Consider the following 19,172-nt stretch of genomic DNA (forward strand, 5'->3'; position numbering starts at 1 on the left):
TGGGCCGCCAGTTTGAGGCGCCTGGATAGGGGCCTCCTGCCTAAGTAGAGGTTAGAATAGAAGACCTCCAAGGCCCCTTCCATCTCTGTTATTATGTATTCAGGAAACAAAACAGAACAACCTATAATTGCGTTCCTCTTATCTCCAGCTTGATGCCTTCCAGCTATAGGTCTGTGAACCCTGGGAGATGTAATTCCAATATATAAATGCAGTATCTGCTTGAGGGAAGCTGATGTATAGATTGGGTAATATGGATTGAGTACATCTGCACTGAAACGCGAATAGAACAAATTTCTCTCCCCATCCTTGCCTTCAAGTAGCTTAGGAAATATATTGTTTCATTTCTATCTCCATGCTCAAGCCCATTTTTAAAATTTATATTCAACACAGTCTTGGAAGCCCTACAGAACTGGAACCATTTTTCTTTTTTTTCTCTCCATTCCAGCTACTTCAGTCTCCCCGCTCCCGACCCCCAGATGAATTAAAGCACAACAATATTTTGAGGCAGAGTCATTTATCCATTAGCAAACATAAATATTTCTGAGCCCTCCAAATGACTGACCACATGCCAAGGCCACAGTGGGGAGATACATTTCATCCTTCAACTGGCAACCCTTCCCCATGCTTACCTTGGCATGATGTTTTGAAACTCTGTGGGGACAATTTGGAATTAAGTTTTATTCCTTTCGCTTAAAGAGTTTTGATCAGCTTCTCGACTTAAAAGCAATCCACAGCAGCTTAAAAAGTAACAACACAATCAAAACAGTCCGATAAAAATCATTCACTCAGAAAAAGTGCAAGATTTTGCACATAGAAAACGGCTTCCATTCTCTGCAGTCTTAAGGGTATTATTTGAATGAAGTTCTCTCCAGCCCGAAGATTTAATCCTATACTCAAAAGAGAAGGTGGGTGGAATCAGGACTCGGTCCCCGAAGGCACTGTTGTGTTTGCAAAATCTTCCCGTCCTCTTTGCCAAATTCTATCCAGTCCCTTAGTGATTGCTTCCAACATGAAATAAATGCTGGAATGTAAAATGCTGCCTCTGAATGGACCGGGATCTGGAAAATGGACTATTCAAAACACACCAAAATGGATGAATCACACAAGTAAGTTCCTCTAAAGAGGCAGCTTTCTTTTTCCCTTGCTTTCGGTGCAGTGTCATGTTTGAATATGACACACCATTTCTTTATATTAGAAAGATAATATAAAGGAGCTTGTACTACAGCCAGTATGGTTCAAGGCTGCATAAACGGAGGGATAGAATGAAGTTTACATCAAGTGTTAGTACTACTTGATGATGCCTTGGTAAGACCACTCTTGGAATATTGCATGCAGTTTTGCTTGCCACGATGTAAAAAAGATGTGGAGACTCTAGAAAGAGTGCAGAGAAGAGCAACCAAGAGGATGAGAGGACTGGAGGCTAAACATAGGAAGGACAGTGGCTGGAATTGGGTATGTCTAATTTAATGAAAAGAAGGACTAGGGGGTGACATGATAGCAGTGTTCCAATATCTTAGGGGCTTCCACAGAGAAGAGGGAGTCAAGCTATTCTCCAAAGCACCTGAAGGCAAGACAAGAAGTAAGGGATGGAAACTAACCAATGAGAGAAGCAACCTAGGATAAATTTCCTGACAGTTAGAACAATTAATCAGTGGAACAACTTGCTTCCAGAAGTTGTGAATGCTCTAACAATGGAAGTTTTTAAAAAGAGATTGCATAACCTGATTGCATAGTCTGAAATGGATTGCATAGCCTGAAATAGTATATGGTTTCCTGCCTGAGCAGGGGGTTGGACTAGAAGACCTCTAAAGTCCCTTTCAAGTTCAACTCTCCTATTTCTATTCTATTCTATTCTATTCTATTCTATTCTATTCTATTCTATTCTATTCTATTCCTACTCTACTCCACTCCACTCCACTCCATTCCATACAAGTTTCTTTAACCCTTGCAATTAGCAGCTGAGAAATTAACAGTCTTTAACATGAGATTTACTGAGAACCCAGAGACGGTTTTACAAAACCAATGGTTTGCACCTTATTCAACTTACAAGTGACTGCGAAAGATTGCCATCGTGCCAGTACATATCCTAAGAGCTCTGTAGTAAAATATTTAAGAGTGCGAAATGGTCTGTGTCAAAGGGTGTCAAAAGACTCTAAGAAAAATGTCCAATGAATAAGAAAATTAACAGGGCTGAACAATGAGGAATCAAACCGAGCATTTTATATTTTTCCATCTAGGATAATATAATTTTCTTTTTTCTTATCCATCCAAAATGATTAGGGATGATATAAAACTGGCTTCAGACTCGATGCCATCAACCTGATATGTGTTGCTGAGATATTGTATCTTATCAAAGAAACAGCTATTGTAGCTCTACACCGTCAAGCACTTATCTCTCTGGCTAAGTGATTTTTCAATATGCAATGCTGTCATGCTAAAACTGGTCCCCTACCGACCCCTTGCCTGCTGGCTGTGTTGCAAAAAAACAAACAAAAAAACCCACAACAACAACAACCCTCCTTTGCTTGCTTTTAGAAGGATATTATGACACAGAATCCAAACATCTTCTACATCAGAGTATAGCTGTACATTTATAATCTCCTTTCAATTATATGTTCTCAGACAGAGCCGGATCAACATGCCATCAACTGAGGAGGTTCAAGATGAGACATGATTAAATCTGCTAACTGGGTAATATTTTTCTGGTTCAATCAACCCTATTATTTTCTCTTGGGCCCACAAATATCTACTCGCCTAAATGGAGAGTCTTAACAAGTCTTTGATACATGATGAAGAATGTTGGGTAAAGCTTTTTTAATGGTTTCCACCCCGCTCCCAAGAGGCAGATTTTGTTCTAGGAAAGCTGGATCACAGGTGTCCATCTTAGGTTATGACACATTCATTTTGTGTGCAAGCTACAGTACTTTCTCCATATTGTCCGTGTGATGATCTCATGATGTGCATGAAGACTCATGCCCCATTCCTTCAACCCTGTAGATCCTCATGATATGGACTTGCTGATTAATAGGTCTTTAGAAGGCTAAAGGACGTTCCAAAATATTCTGAAGATGAAACAATCCCAATTAAACAATGAAGTTGTACAATTAAGAGCAGTAGAGTATTTCTGGCATTCTGTTTATTGTTGTACAGAAGGGAGGGAGGGAGGGAGGGAGGAAAAATGTTGGAGAGCAACTGAGAAAAAATATTGCTTACTTAGATAAACAGTAACTGTTGATTGTCATATTGGGGTCTTTTTAGTCAAATTTTGCTAGAACCATTTATACATTATTTATACGATGATTTGCAATGGTTGTAATATTTGCAGTTGTGCAAGGATTGAAATGTTGAGGAACTCATTAAATCTGAAGGGCTCTGAGTCACTTAAGCGGTGTAGGAATGTGATAAAATAAATAAATAACTCAAATGGAAAAGAACCATCACAAAGCACGCTGCACTTCTAAAACCAGCAAGTAAGATGGCTCCAAATGGATGCCCTTATAGTATGATTCAAGCTCCCAGCAATTTCAGTCAGAATTTCCAAAGGCATTATTTAATCACCTCAAGAAGGTTGGGTAGGACTCAAAATTCCTATATATATATATATATATGTTTTCGTAGATTTTCATGGGTACAGGTATGTGTTCGGGTTGCCAAGATATTCTTAATCTTACAAGGGAAAAGACCTGAACACACACACACACACACACATTTTCTGAGGTTCTCGAAGGTATTGTATATGGATCGTTGGTTATTCGGGTTTTCTCCCATGTAAGATTGGAAGTATCTAGGCAACGTTTCGATGAAGTCTCATTCAGCATCTTCAGGCTTGTGTCTTCGGCTCTGTGCTTCTCAGAGTGATGAGAAGCACAGAGAAGCACTCACTCTGAGAAGCACAGAGCCGAAGACACAAGCCTGAAGATGATGAATGAGACTTCATCGAAACGTTGCCTAGATACTTCCAATCTTACGCGGGAGAAAACCCGAATAACCAAAGATCCATATATACATACATACATACGTGTGTGTGTGTGTGCGTGCGTGTGTGTGTGTGTGCGTGCATGCATGTATGTGTGTATATAGATAGACAGATTAGATAGGTAGATAGGTGGATGGATGGATGGATGGATGGACGGGCAGATAGATAGATGGTAGATAGATAAATGATAGATAGATGGACAGATAAGATAAATATTGATAGATAGATAGGAAGGATAGATATGAATAAGTAGATGATAGATAGATAGATAGATAGATAGATAGATAGATAGATAGATAGATAGATAGATATGGATAGAAATGATAGATAGATGGACAGATAGATAAGATAGATACAGATAGATAGATAGGAAGGATAGATATGAATAGATAGATGACAGACAGACAGACAGACAGACAGACAGACAGAGGATAACAAAACTCCTGGTTGGAGCTGGATGTAAAAGACATACCCTTACAAATAGTTTATCAGTTGTTTAAAATTCTTACAAGGTCGCTTTTCAAACAAAAGTTCTATTGCTCTTTCCAAAGCAATTTGCGATGGATAATTAGCTTTGTACACAGAGCAGAAACATTAAGCTTCTAGCTCCCTTGCCAGGTAATCCATGTGCAACACTTCCCATGTAGGCCACCACTGATTACCTTTTAGCCCTTCTGGCTAAACCAGACCAGAGACAGGATCAGATGAGCTAATTCTACTTAATTGTAGGACTACATTAACAGCATTTTACAAGTCAGAATGTACAAAACTCTCTCCGTCTCTTTTTACGGCCCTGGTCAATTTAGAGTGGTTTCTTCCTAATTTTCTTTTTTCTGACGGTGAAGCATCTGCAGGCTCCTTCCTCCTTCATCTGTTCATTCCTTAGGCAGCGTCTCTTCCTCTCGTCCCTCAAGGTCATTCCGTCATACCCTTACATCTATTCATCCACAGCGACTCTTTTCTATCATGTCCTTCCTCTTAAGCTATTCCTAGATTTTATATCTTTCTTCTCTGCGGGGTCTTTTTCTTTTCTTTTTTTTATGGCAGGATGTTGGGCTTGTTTTTTTTTTTTAATGAGGGGGAAAACTTTAGAATTTAGCTGCACTGGCAACGGTTTGGTCTAAGGCAGTGACGGAGAACCTTTACAGCACCGAGTGCCAAACTGGTGTGCATGCCAGAGCGCCAGTAAACCGAAGACCAGCTGGCTGGTGTGCATCCCTGTTTTGGTGCCGCTTTTGGCATTGTTTTCAGGCCATTTTCAGGCTGTTTTCTGGGCTATTTTGGTGTAAAACATGGCCCAAAACCAAGCCTGGAAATGGGCTGGAAAACGGTCTGGAAACACCCCCAAAATGGCCTGTTTTGGGGCCATTTTTCAGGCTGTTTCTGGGCCATTTTCAGGCTGGTTTTTTGTGCCCAAAATGGCCTGAAAAAGCCCCCCAAACAGCCCCAAAACCAGCCTAAAAGTGGCCTGGTTTTTGGTCATTTTTCAGGCCATTTTCCAGTGCTCTGGCACCCGTGAGGACCAGCTGGCTGGTGCCAGAAACCAGAAGAGTAGCTGGAGATGGCACCCATGCGCACTGAGACGGCTCTGCGTGCCACCTGTGGCACGTGTGCCATAGGTTTGCCATCATGGGTCTAGGGACATGTAATCTCATTCAGGGGAGGAGGGCTATAAGGACTACAGACCCACCTCCAGGAGCGAAAAAGAGCAAGGCCAGGATAAACACTAAAATCGAGCGAGTGACATCCAATTCATCAGGGCTTAAGATACCATCCCGTGCTTGTAACACTTTTCACGAAAATGACATTCTGATCGCAACCTTCTCATCTTTGCAAGTTTATCAGGCGTAGGTCTCCAGGAAGAAAGCTGTAGAGTCTACAAACATCCAAAAATCCGGAGGTGCCTGGTGGCAAGATTTTGAGTCAACGCAATTTAGAAAGAAGTTACGAAAAAGCATAGGCTTTCGTGAGCTGTGCGATGCAATGCAAATTAAATGAAAGCGGGTGACATTTAAGAGGCTCTGTTTACTGGAAGAAAAGCTACCAAACTTTTTTTTTTTTTTTTTGCAACCTTTGCAGATAGTTTACTTTTTATCAGATCACGAAAAAAATAAATAAATCTGGTTCTCCTCTTTGCAGAAGACGGGAGACTCCCAACTGCAACTCCCTGGAGGTGTAATTAGTAGTTTGGCATGAAAGCAGTCCAAGCTCAGGATTTGGACATCAATACCAGTATTAGAACTCTCAGTTCCCCAGCTTCTCTCTCTTGGCTATTCTCAGAAAACTGGAGACAGGAATCCTTGCCAATCTGTTGAAACTCATCCAGGGATCTAGTTTCTTAACGGAACAACCGAGTAGGCAAGCCTTGGCAGTCTTTAATTCAGCCCTCTTCCTAAACAAGAGACCCTACACCATTTCAGACCAATGGTTGTCAACTCTCTTCTTAAAAACCTCCACTGTGGAAGCATCCACAATTCCAGAGACAAGTCGTTCAAACTGACTAATTGTTCTCGCTGAAGTTTCTCCTGAGTTCTAGGTTGCTTCTGTCGTGGATTAGTGTCTGTGATGACCTGGGGCGTGGCACAAAGGCAACACAGTCAAATAAGCAAGAAGAGTCCCTTTATTATCTCCGACTTTGCCCCCCAATATCCAGGTGACCTTCGGCTGGAGAAAAACTCTCCCAGGAACAGCCTTTCAGTGGAGAAAATTCAGTCCAAAACAAGGTACATACAGACTGTAACCAAAAGTCCAAACAAACAAAGCTGCAGTAATTAACTTGACAGGGCAGGAGAAAGACTTTATGACTTGAAAGCATGGCAACACTCACACAGTTGGGAAGACGCCAGGAACACAGATAAGGCACGACGATGCCAGATAAATTCACGATTTGCTCTCAACAATTTACTGCATGCAACTTCCCTTTTTTAAACACTGTGTTCCCAGTTGCAGCTAATGAAGGAAATCAGGGCCCTTTCCTTCTCCATAAGCCACGCAACTCACGTTGCTCCCTTCTCCATTCCTCCCTGTGTGCCCTAGATGAAGAGGGGGTGGGCCTGGGTCTTCCTCTGAATTCCTTCTCCCTTGCTCTACTTCTCCCCTGCTCTGCTCAGCCAGACTGTGCCCTTCCTCAGTTTCTTCCACAGACAACAGAGCCACACTCCTACTCCCTGTCAGCTGTTTGGCTTCCCCCTCCGGATCAGATTCTGACAGGGGCATGACAGTTTCCATCCATTGCTTCTTGTCTTGGCTTCAGGTGGTTTGGAGGAGAGGTTGACCCCAACTTCTCTGTGGAAGCCCCTTAGATATTGGAACACTGCTATCGTGTCACCCCCTAATCCTTTTGGCCACCCTACTACCCAGAAAACCCTTATGTGGTTCTCTGTAACTCAAATGTTGACCTGTGGGAGAGTCCTCACATGATGGCAGCATAAATCAGTGTGGATTTGATGAAGGATCTCCATGGATTGGGTGTGATCAGAGGCTAAATGTTGCCAAACCCTGTTTTATCTTTGCAGCTGCAAGGCTCTGTGAAAAATCATGGGTGGTTCACACAATAAGTAAAAAGCAGGTACGTTTTAAGCACATGTAACACTCGCACTAGAATATCACCATAATGGATTATGTGTCTAATGCAGAATGTCTGTTATTGAGGTAAGTCCACTAAATCAGAAAACAGAGGGAGTAAATCACCAGGATTTATCTTTTGCTGGTGGCATCACCACACAAGGATAGATATTACATTAGTTTCATCAGTCTACCCAATTTATATGTTGGTGTTATTATACCAATGAGGTAAATTGCGGCAGACAAATTGCAGGCAAAGTCCACTGAACAAATTTCACTGTAGTGTCAGTACATTTATAAAAAAGCATTAAAAAAAACCCCAATCACAGATTCTATATTGTGAGTAAACAGGTGGGTTAGAAAAGTTGTTGCCAAGAGACTAGGGATTTAAACAAAATTTGCATTTCTCAGTTTCCTGTCTACAGAATTACAACATCTTTTGAAACGATTATTGTAACTAACCCAGCAGTATATTACGTTTCACCCCGATGGAGAAAACTGACTCTAGCTGCTGTTTGTGATTATTATTCAACCAGTTGTTCAATTGCAGTCTAAGTGCCTGCCTGTTCTTCTCCTGTACCTCTTTTGCTGGGTTTACAAGACAGAACCTGGCAAACTACTGTCTCTGCTAAGCTGGGAAGAATAATTTCCTGATAGATCAGAAGAAAGGCATCTCCTGGATGGGATACAGAGAATGGCCTGTACAACATCCAAGTGAGGTTTGATGTTTAGCGCTGGATTCAACAGCAATAACCTTAGTTCTGTATGATGCTCACTTAGAAAAACGATGTCTTCTTCGTAGGATAAAAACAAGGAGAGGTGAGAAGTCTATTTCAGTGTGCTTGGTGCTCTCTGAGCGTGGTTGTTTCCTTGCAGACATTTTATTACTCAAGCTAGATAACATCAACAGTGCTAGTCTGAAGATTTGGCTCATGATCAGAGATGCACGCCTCAGATTAAGCAAATACTAGCACACCATAGCAAACCACTAGCACTGATGATGTTACCTAGTAACATCAAGGAACTGCAAGAAAACCACCAAGCTCTTCCTCCTTGCACACCCCACTCCTTTCTATCATTGATGACGTTACCTAGTTGGGGCATGAAACATCTGTAAGAAAATGAGCAAGCTCAGAGAGCGCTAAAGACCTCACAGTCATCGTCCTCCTCCTCTTTCTCCCCCTCCTCCTTTCAAACCCCACTCCCTTCTAGCACAGATGATGTTACCTAGTTGGGTAAAGAAATGTCTGCGAGAAAACAACCAAGCTCAGAGAGCAGTAAGGATCCCTTCATTTTTGCACTCATTTTAGCCCTCTCATTCATAATGCACTTCCTCACACTTTCACTTCCTTCCACATAATCGTCATCATCTCCCTTCCACAAGATCAGGCCACCTTCATCTGGATTTCTGACCTAACCCTAACCTGTTAACCTCTTATTTCAACCCTGAGCCACAAATATTCTCCTTTATTGTATGCAAAAAGTATGAATGGATGCCCTGGGAGCGGCGGTGAATGCAAATAAAAGTAGAAAATGGCTATTAATCGTTACCGTTTGCACTCCTGTGAATGTTGATAATGGAAGATGCATTTAGGAAAAAAATGTGCAATGTTCTGGATACGGCTCAGGGAACATTATAAAAGGCTTGAATAAGCGGGTAGGTTATAACAGCGCAAAAATGTCTAGGGAGCAAGACACTGTTAAGATCAAAAAAGGTTGAGAAAATGCAGAACCATTTTGAAAGTAATAGAAATGTGTTTGGCAACTTGATGAAGGCGGCGAAATATGGCACTTTCCGGAGAGTGAACTGAATTAAAAATAAAAGTAATTATGGATCAAGCTGAAGCGGAGGAATGCGAGAAGGTGTATTGGAGGAGCTGACATAGAAATAACAGCGATACTTTGCAAAGTAACCAATGCTGCCGGATATTGGTGCCAAAGAAAAACGGATAAATATCCAAGGAGGGGAAAAAAAAAAAAAGAATGAAAAATTGCCTCCAGAAATCGTGGGGCTTCAACACTGGAGGTTTTTAAGAAGAGACTGGACAACCATTTGTCTGAAATGTTATAGGGCCATGATGGCGAACCTATGGCGTGCATGCCAGAAGTGGCACGCAGAGCCCTTTCTGCGGGAACACAAGCCATCACCCCAGCTTAGCTCTTGCTGTGTATGTACGCACCCCTCCCGCCTCCCAGCTGGTCTTTGGGTCTCGGCCGTGCATGGGAGGGGTGGAGCACATGAATAGGACACAAGCGTGCATGCGTAGGGAGGGGCGCATGCATGGGGATGTGCACACATTGCATTTTGGAGGTTTGCACGCACACTTTGGGCACTTTGGTGCCGAAAAGGTTAGCTACCACTGGCATAGGGTCTTCTGCTTGAGCAGGGTCTTCCCTTCCAAGTCAATTATTCCGCTTGGGAATGTTAAAAAATGTTATCGTGTAGTACAAGGTACAATTGATGTAATTGGAGAATGCTAAAATGTGGATGTAGCATCAGGGGTGGGATGCTACCAGTTCACACCTATTCACTAGAACCGGTTGTTAACATTCCAAGCGGTTTGGAGAACTGGTTGTTAGAAGAAATTACTGGCCTAATCCTGTAAGGAAGGCAGGAAGGAAACATTCTGGTGTTGCTTACAGAAACCGCCTCTCCGTTAACCCTTATTTTACATTCTTGGCAGGACTAGACTTCCTGTCTCAGGAACTTCTCTGGAGTTTGTTCCCCCTCCTTTGCTGGTACTTTGCTCGTGTGGAGTGACCATTGAAAGTTACAATGGCACTGAAAATAGTGACTTACGACCATTTTTCACACTTACGACTGTAGCAGCATCCCCACAGTCATGAGAGGCCAGGCGAGGAAATGCGTGCCTCGATATGAGTGATGTTGAGCTGGCCACGCCCAGCCAATAACATGACCACCAAGCCACGTCCACCCAGTCACATGATCACCAAGCCACACTCACCACCTAAGCCACACCCACAGAACCGGTTGTTAAAAATTTGAATCCCACCCTTTCTTAGTGTGTTTATGGAGTGGCTATTCAACACATTTTCTGTATTCCTGAAAGCCGTAGTTATGCCTGATGTTTGGGAAAAAAATGTGCTTCTTGTTTGCTTCCACAAAGGAAAAAATTGTTAAGAGCAAATGCAAAAATTGGGGATCGAGCTTGTTTAAGCCTACCTGGAAATGCATTTGGCAGCTTTCTGACTGAAAGGTATTTGAGATGATAATGAGCAAAATTTGGAACATACAATGTGCCTTTATGCTGGGCAATCTAGGTTTTGCTTTTAAGCAAGCCTCCGATGAACAGACGAAGGATGGATGAAAACATAACTGCGAGAATGTTCACGGTATATTCGCTGATCTAGAGGAAGTCAAATAAATATGCATTAGGGAAGGTTTTATTTGGACATGAACTCACAGCTGGCTGCTGAATGAGACAGGAATAGCAAATGCAGGAAGGAAAGCTTGAGTGAGAATGGTGCGCACAGTGAATGGGTCAACCATGAGCAAGGTCAGAAAGATTGTGTAATGTCCCATTAGTTGCTTAATGCGTTGATGGTTGAATGTGTAAGAGAGGTGTCTATGGTGATTCTCAGTCATCTAGGTCATGGTTGTTCCAAGGTGGGGTTTTCAAAAGGCAACTGGACTTTGTTTTTCCTTGAAGACGTTTCGCTCCTCATCCAAGAAGCTTCTTCAGTTCTGACTGAACAGTGGAGGATAGAAGGATTTATATTCCTTGCAGTCATTCCTTCCTTTCAGTAGTTCCAAGATGGTTCCACCCCATTTGCACTCTTCAGGTGACCCTGAAGGCACAAATAAACCTCCAAAATGGCCTCAACAACTCTCAAGAAGAGTGCTAATGACCAGGTGACTGCAAGGAATATAAATCCTCCCATTCTCCACCATTCAGTCATAAAACTATTTGTAAAAAATATCCATGGAGATTCTCAGTCATCCAGGTCATTGTTGTCCCACAGATGCTTTTTCAAGAGGTAATTGGACTTTCTGATTTTTCTTCGAAGATGTTTCGCTTCTCATCCAAGAAGCTTCTTCAGTTCTGACTGGATGGTGGGGAATGGGAGGATTTATACTTCTTGCAGACAGCTGGTCATTTACATTCCTCTTAGAGAGTCATTAAGGTTATCTGATGACCCAGATAAACCTCTAGGTGGCCTCAACAACCCCAAAAGAATGCAAACGACTAGCTGTCTGCCAAGAGTATAAATCCTTTCATTCTCCACCATTCAGTCAGAACTGAAGAAGCTTCTTGGATGAGAAGCGAAACGTCTTCTACGAAAAACAAGAAGGTCTAGTTGCCTCCCGAAAAAGCCTCCTTGTGACAACCATGGGAGCGCATGCAAGAGAGGGAGCTTATTTTTAACTTCCCCCTCATCTCTTCCTCACTTCTCTCTTCCCTTCCTGTTCCCCCTGCGTCCTACTATTTGTTTTGTATTTTATATACCATAAACAAATTAAAAAACCCACTGCTTTAAAAAATTTTTTATTCTGCCTATGCAATGCGTAGAGTTTTTCCGTTTCTCATGATTTCTTTTTTAAATTCAGAAATAAATTTAAACACTTTTTTCCTAATTCACAGTGTTTGTACAAGCTGCACATTCTCAGTTCTTGCAGAGGTTTGACTTCCTCCGTGCAAAGTTTAACTTTTAGGATCCTTCCTCCCAGACCGAGGACTTAAAAGGCTGCAGTTAGTTTTAGGATGTTAGTAAACATCAGCTTTTGTCTCACTGGTGGGCAGAATTAGTGATGAGTCGCTGCCGGTTCCGACTGGTTCTAGTAAACCAGTAGCTCCAACGATCAGCTGGCCCTGCCCAATCCTGCCCTATATTTCCGCGTTTTTCAGCTCAGCTGATTCACGCGGCGCACTCGATTTCTGCACCTCCGCTGTTTTACTTACTGGCACCGCCCAAGAAAGCAAGCTGTAGAACTTGAAATTGGTACATTTTGAATGCTGCGCATGCAAAGCACGCGCTCCCAGAACTGGTTGTTAAACCAATTGCAGCCCAGCACTGGGCAGAATTATTTTCCACCCAGAATAAATCGGCAGCCCAACTGAACCTGGGATGGCTTTTAGGAGATGGGGAAGGGGGAGATATGGAGAGAGAAAAACAACAGCAAAACAACCTCCACCACCTACCCTGCCAAAATGCAAAGCTTTTGGATACGTTCCAAATCTGACATTTGCTGCAGATTACATTCCTATCTGCTTCTGATTTGAATTAAACTGGGTATTAACTTGACTGGCTTAACAAAAGGAACAACCGGGCGTGCACACACAGTAGCACACATCAAGCTGAAATTTAGGATGAAGTGGCACTCACATTCAAATGCTTATTTTGCAGTAAACACCATCCTCTGCCCCTCATTTGCCAATGTTTATTTGCTAAAAAATAATAATAATGAAATCCCCACTGCCTCATTAGCCATCTCACAAAGCTTGAAGGGAACTTTGAAGAGGAGAGGGGAAGAACCCACAATTTCATATTTTTATTGTGCCTTGAGGGAAAAAAAAACACCCAGTATTGGTGCTAGGAGTGAACCATTGCTAATCAGAAAACATCTTTGGAAATCATAATTGCAAGAGTGCAATTAACCCAAGAACGGCCGTCTAATCATCGACTCAAACGTCTACAGGAAAGTAACTAACATCCTATCATCATTTCACACGACGTGTAGTTTACACCAGTTTTTCTTTTTAAAAACTTGCAACTTTAAGAGGGCTGGACTTCAGCTCCCTGAATTCTTCAGCCACAATGAAGTTGAAACCAGGGGTGGGATGCTACTGGTTCGGACTGGCTCGGGCAAAACGGATTTTTAAATTTGCATCGGGTTCACTGAACTGGCATTTGAACCGACCGGCTGGCCCTGTGCACCCTTCCTCTCCCAGGAGTCTCCACACGGCCCATTTTCGATGCAGGTAAGTGCAGGGCCCGCGTGGAGGCTCTGGGAAGAGGGAAAAACGGGCCTTCCAGAAGTTCTGTTTCTGGCTTCTGGAAGGTCTCCAGAGCTCATGGGAGGCCGTTTTTGCCTTCCCAGAGGCCCAAGGGAAGCCTCTGGACCCTTGGGAAGGTGAAAAACGCCCCATCCGGAAGTTCTAGAGGTTCAGAAATGGGTCTGTTTCCAGCTTCTGGGGCGGAGGGGCGGGGGCTCCGAAGCCTGGGGGAGGTTGTTTTCATCCTCCCAGAGACCTGAGGGAAGCTTCCAGACTGGGGAATGTGAAAAATGTCCCTCCCGGAAGTTCCAGAAGTCCAGAAACGGGCCCATTTCCTGCTTCTGGGGGGCCTCCGGAGCCTGGGGGAGACCGTTTTTGCCCTCCCAGAGGCCTGAGGAAAGCCTCTGGGCCCTTGGAAAGGTGAAAAATGGCCCTCCTGGACGTTCCACTAGGCCACGCCCACCCAGCAACTGGGCAGTGAACCGGTTGCTGGGATTTTTGATTGCCACCCCTGGTTGAAACCCTCACATCTTAATGATGCCGAAGTTGAGAAACTTTGGCTTAAACTAAACATTTTCGGATTTTCTGCAGTCACGGACCACTAAATAAAATGGAAAATGCTGGGGCTGCATTTCTCTATGCCTCTGCGTCCTCTTTGCTTTTAAAAGACCTCTTAAAAATAAACTGCCTAAAGTTGGCTGGACTATGGCGATAAGTAAATTTAACATGTTTCGTTCTTTGAGACATTTTTATGCCATAATACAACTCTGGTGCTGGTCCAGAGAATGTCTTTGGTAGAAATCTCTGAGTAATTTGAAGGGGCTTGGGGCAATGTGATCCCCAGTCCTTTTGCTTAATTATTTGGCATATTTCTGTATCTGCTTGTGTCACAATCAAACAAAGTTCTTGCTAACTTTGCTTGTTAGAAGGTCATAAAAAAGTGATCCCATAATCTGGGAAACTGCAATGGCCATAAATACGCGTATTTTGCAAGCACTCGTATTTTGTCCACGTGACCATGGGGATGCCACAACAGTTGTAAGTGTGAAAATTGGTCCTAAGTTTCAATTTTTTTCAGTGCCATTGTAACTTCGAACATTGTAACTTCACTATAGCACTTAGCAATAGCACTTAGACTTATATACCTCTTTATAGTGTTTTACAGCTCTCTCTAAGCAGTTTACAGAGTCAGCCTATTGTCCACAACAATCTGGCTTCTCATTTTACCCGACTCAGAAAGATAGAAGGCTGAGTCAACCTTGAGCCTGGTAAGATTCAAACTGCTAAATTGCAGGCAGCCGGCAGAAGGAACCTGCAGTACTGCACTCTAACCACTGTACCACCGAGGCTCACTAAACGAATACTTGGTTGTAAGCCATCTAGGGTCACCACTAGGGGAAATGGGTGGCATGTAAATTTAATAAATAAATGGGGTGTTTTGCAGCTGGCTGTACCTCCCAATGGAGCCACTTTGCCCAACAAATAGGAACCAGAGTCAATTATTTATGGTTATCATCCAAACCGAATTGCAAATGTACTCAAAATTATGGCTGGAAATCCTAGCCTGGATGCAAGCTAGTTTGATTGGAACAGGAAACACCAGACATCCATTAAGAATTCACACATATGGTTTGTTGAAAACATTATCATATTTTCTCTTTCTAGGATTTTTTTTTTTTTTTTGTGGGCGGGAGTTGGATATGAGAGAGCAAGAAATGGACTCATTTAAGAACGACTTTGCTTACCAACAGAAATTTTTGGCTCAATTGTAGTCGTAAGTCAAGCACTATTTCTAGCGCTTCCATGCTTTAAGAGGTCTGTCATTAAACCGGTTTCATTGCCCATGTTATCCTAAATCCCCAAACCCGTATCTGTCCTTCCCAGCTGGTCTTTCCATTGTCAAGCTCCTTTTAACTAGAAATGCCACAGATTAAACCTGCAACCTTTTACATGGAAAGCTTTACCTCTGCGCTCCAGCTGCTGTCTATCACAACGTTATAAAAAAATCTCTCTGGAGCTCCCGAGTCACCGATAGCAATATTGTGCAACTTCTGTTATCGTTCGGATCATATCATTGAACAGCAAAATATGGTCCAAAACTGAGGAAAGCCGGTAAAAGCTGTTTTTTCCTCTCGGCACCAGACTCCAGGAATTCAAAAGCTTGTCATTTTCCCATTTCTCCCCCATATTAGTTGACTTAAAGAAAGATGGAATTGCATTTGTAAGTAGAAATGCAGCATTCAGATATTCCTCTCCTCCCTTCTCTTTTTTTTAAGAAACTGTCTTGACTTTGAAAAATGACAGTCTCGTTTAATGATTTACACTGCTCTATTAAGCAAACATATTTGAGGCATTTAATCTTTTCTTTCTCTCCTGCCCAAACACTTTGGGCTCTAAGGCAGGTCAGGCGTGAGAGAGGTACCGAACCGGCTGATGGTATTAATGGTGAAATTCCCCACTTCACATTCGTGTGTAAACACCCCTGATTAACTATCACTTCTTCAAACAAATGAGCCTTTGCAAAATTCATTTTAATCCTAACATAGACATATATTCAGATGGCTTTCTACAATCTTGCTGGAAAGAATGTCTCCAGGCGATTCTATGTGCAAACCCATTAAAAAACAAGAGAGTTAAACACAGTATCACAGATATATATATTTTTCCCCAGCCACAGCAACAAGAACTTTTGATAATATCTACCAACAGTTCAGATGCTTCTGAGACTTAAGGTTATGTTGTGAACCAGAACCTGTGGATTATAAAGTATGGGTGGATTGTCTGGTCCCTCTATGTAATGGTACAGGGAATCCTCGACTTACGACCACAATTGAGCTCAAAATTTATGATACTAAGCGAGGCAGTGGCTAAATCATTTTACAATCTTTCTTGCCACAGTTGTTAAGTTAGTAACATGGTCGTTAAATAAAACTGGCTTCTCCATTGACTTTGCTTGTCAGAAGGTCCCAAAGGGTGATTCCACGAATCTGTGACACTGCCACCATCTTAAATATGAGTCAAGCACCCAAATTTTGATCATATGACTAAGGGGATGCTGCTACAGTCATAAGTGTGAAAACCGATCATACATAAGTTGCTTTTTCCGGTGTCGTTTTAATTTCAAACGGTCACTAAATGAATGGGTTGCAAGTTGAGGATTACCTGTATGTGAGAAAGACCCAGAGGGAAGGGCAAATAAATGCTTCTTAGGGAATCCCAAATGTGCTTCTTTTCAAAAGGCCTTTTGAAAAAAGCACCTTCGGGATATGACTTAAAATCTCCACAGACGTTCTGCTTAGGGAACGGTTAGATAAGGGAGGACATAGCCCACAGTTGCATAATGGGAGGAGAAAGAGGCTCAGAAACTACTCTCTAAAACAATGGTGGGATTCAAATTTTTTTTTTTTTTACTACTGGTTCTGTGAGCGCGGCTTAGTGGGCATAGCAGGGGAAGTTTACTGCAAAATCCCCATTCCCTCCCCACTCCACCAACCTGCTTTCCAGCTCCATTCTCCTGTGCAGGGCAACCAAAGGAGACCCAGCCTGGTCTACTTGGGAAGGCTGACACATCATCTTTTATTTTCCTATTTTCTTCTGCCTTTAGGGTCAGAATGTGAAAATTTTATTCATATTGTGGCATCATTGAGCAAACGAAGTCGTGGGCTATGAAAAATCTGATTGGGTTTATATTCCTTGAGAGCCAGGAGAGGGCAACAGACACATTAAAGGGTGCTGTTTTAATAATATATGAATGTCTGTCCTCTTTCATGCCAGCATCCTATGTCAACCTAGTACATTCTAAGCTGAACTGTTGTCGGAATCTTATGTAAATGAGAAACAGAACCATTTTCCGACAAGGATACGGGTCATAGTTAACGTGTTGAAATAAAAAGCTTGCTTCTAGCCTTGAAAACCTGCTGAGAAGGCAGCAGAGTTGTTAATTCCTAAAAAGGCAGATATCCCTTGTAGCATTGTGTCTTTGTGACCGTGGAAGCTCTCTGGTTTTGTATTGGAGAGGAGAATCAGAAAGAGGTCAAGTCTCAAAGGCTTATAGGTTCAGAAATGGATGCCTATCTCCATTCATTGGTCCCTCAAGAGGCTATATGTCCACCAGAGCGGGTCCTATTAGGAGGAAATTAAAAGAAAGTGCACCTCTTAGAGGCCAAGTGAATCTGGACATTAGAGCGGCCATCTTGATTTCTTTCAAGTCCTTCAAAATTAAGAGGCTTTCAGAAAGAAACAAAGATGGAAGAAAAGAGAAGAAGGATGAAACTCTGAGGTTGTGTTCACTCAGCATACATCCTGATTAATGGCTCAATACATTTTCTGGGTATGGGCAATACGCTGGACCTCAGGCTAATGGACTCAGCTACAAAAAGCTAAACCGAGATTAACATTAACCAAGTTGAACACACGGTGCAAATTCATCTGATAGGTTCCTTACTGGACTATTTCGGTGTGTAGTGTGGAGAGAATCAAAGAGTCTGCGTGGAGAGAGATCTCTCTAGCATGTTCTGCAAATGGGACTGAAGGAGACATCTTCAGCTGAAGAACCTCTTCAGGACCAAGTCCTCAGCATAGACAGGCCCTCAGGTTTGACCTCCTGAACCGTTTATTGGATGCTAGTTAGGGACAAACTGGCGACAGAGAGCATCTCCTTCACTGTCTCTAAACCCCCAACATTATCAGCTGCTCTCGAAACCTAACCTTCCATCTAGATAACCTTTGGTCTCCTTTTAACTCCGGAGACTTTTCTTTCAGCGAAATCAAAATGCGTGCTGAATTCTCCTCAGCCCAAATGAAAGCCAACAGCTTCTTTGGATGGCGAGGCGTGGCACCTTTTTCATTTCCTTCAGCGGTGAAACCTGCTTGACGTTTAAATCATTGATGCCTCCGCCAAGTACAGTCCAACCCAGTTCTTGTCCCTCCACAGGTGAGGAGGTAGCGCTACATAAATTCATCTCTCAGGGAAACGGCGATGACATTGGCGCCTTTTGCTGCTACGAAGTCCGAATTCTCCTCACCCCTCCCACACCGCTTGTCATTCTCCCTGCTTTTGATTTTAATAAATCTCGGGATTAAAAGCACGCGGCGCTCTGTAATATCCCAGCAACACCTTCAAAGAGAGGGATTGTCAGGATACGGCGACAAAGATATTGAGGAATGCTCTAGAGGTGCGCTGCTCATTTGACAGGCAGGAAAAGCAGCTGGCAGCTTCCCCTTTGTGGCTTGGATGGTTCGTGAAGATGAAGGGAAGGAAGGCCGGGTGGTGAGATTTGCTTTTTGCCATTGGAGGGAATGAAAATAAATCCATTTAATTAAAACGCAAAGTGCATTTCTCACACAGCACAGGCGTGATGTGGGCATACCGAAGCATGGCTATTACTTCCTGTGCCGCTACATCTTGACCAGAGGTCACCAAACTTTTGGACCTCAGGGACCACCAAGCTCATAATTTTAAATCCTGTGAACCAGAGACCCTGGGAAAATCCCCCCAAAAATTCTGCAGGAAAATTCCCCACCCCGTTTTCCTACCAATTGATCATTCTTTATTTGGGATTGCAGGATACTGTCTCCAGCTCCGTTCTCAGAGGGAGGGAGGAAGAGAGAGAGAGAGAGAGACTTTTGGCGTCATGCAAAAGCAGCAGAAGTCTTTCTTTCTCTCCCCCAAATTC

At 42.8% G+C, this 19,172-nt stretch overlaps 1 protein-coding gene across 37 annotated transcripts in view; it reads right to left on the reverse strand.

Moving 5' to 3' along the window:
- Window positions 1-19,172, reverse strand: part of CELF2 (CUGBP Elav-like family member 2) — a 555,045-nt gene that overhangs the window by 92,447 nt on the left and 443,426 nt on the right. Inside the window, exon 1 of one of the 37 annotated variants that reach the window (XM_087935309.1) lies at window positions 630-875. The exons of the other annotated variants lie outside the window; for them this stretch is intronic. The gene's annotated coding sequence lies outside the window, so the exon portion shown is untranslated. Of the gene's footprint in view, window positions 1-629; window positions 876-19,172 lie in introns of those variants that run through there. 37 annotated transcript variants of the gene reach the window in all.

The sequence above is a fragment of the Pseudonaja textilis genome, chromosome 5, assembly GCF_049901715.1.
Source record: "Pseudonaja textilis isolate UNSWEBS1 chromosome 5, rPseTex1.2, whole genome shotgun sequence".
Taxonomy (NCBI): domain Eukaryota; kingdom Metazoa; phylum Chordata; class Lepidosauria; order Squamata; family Elapidae; genus Pseudonaja; species Pseudonaja textilis.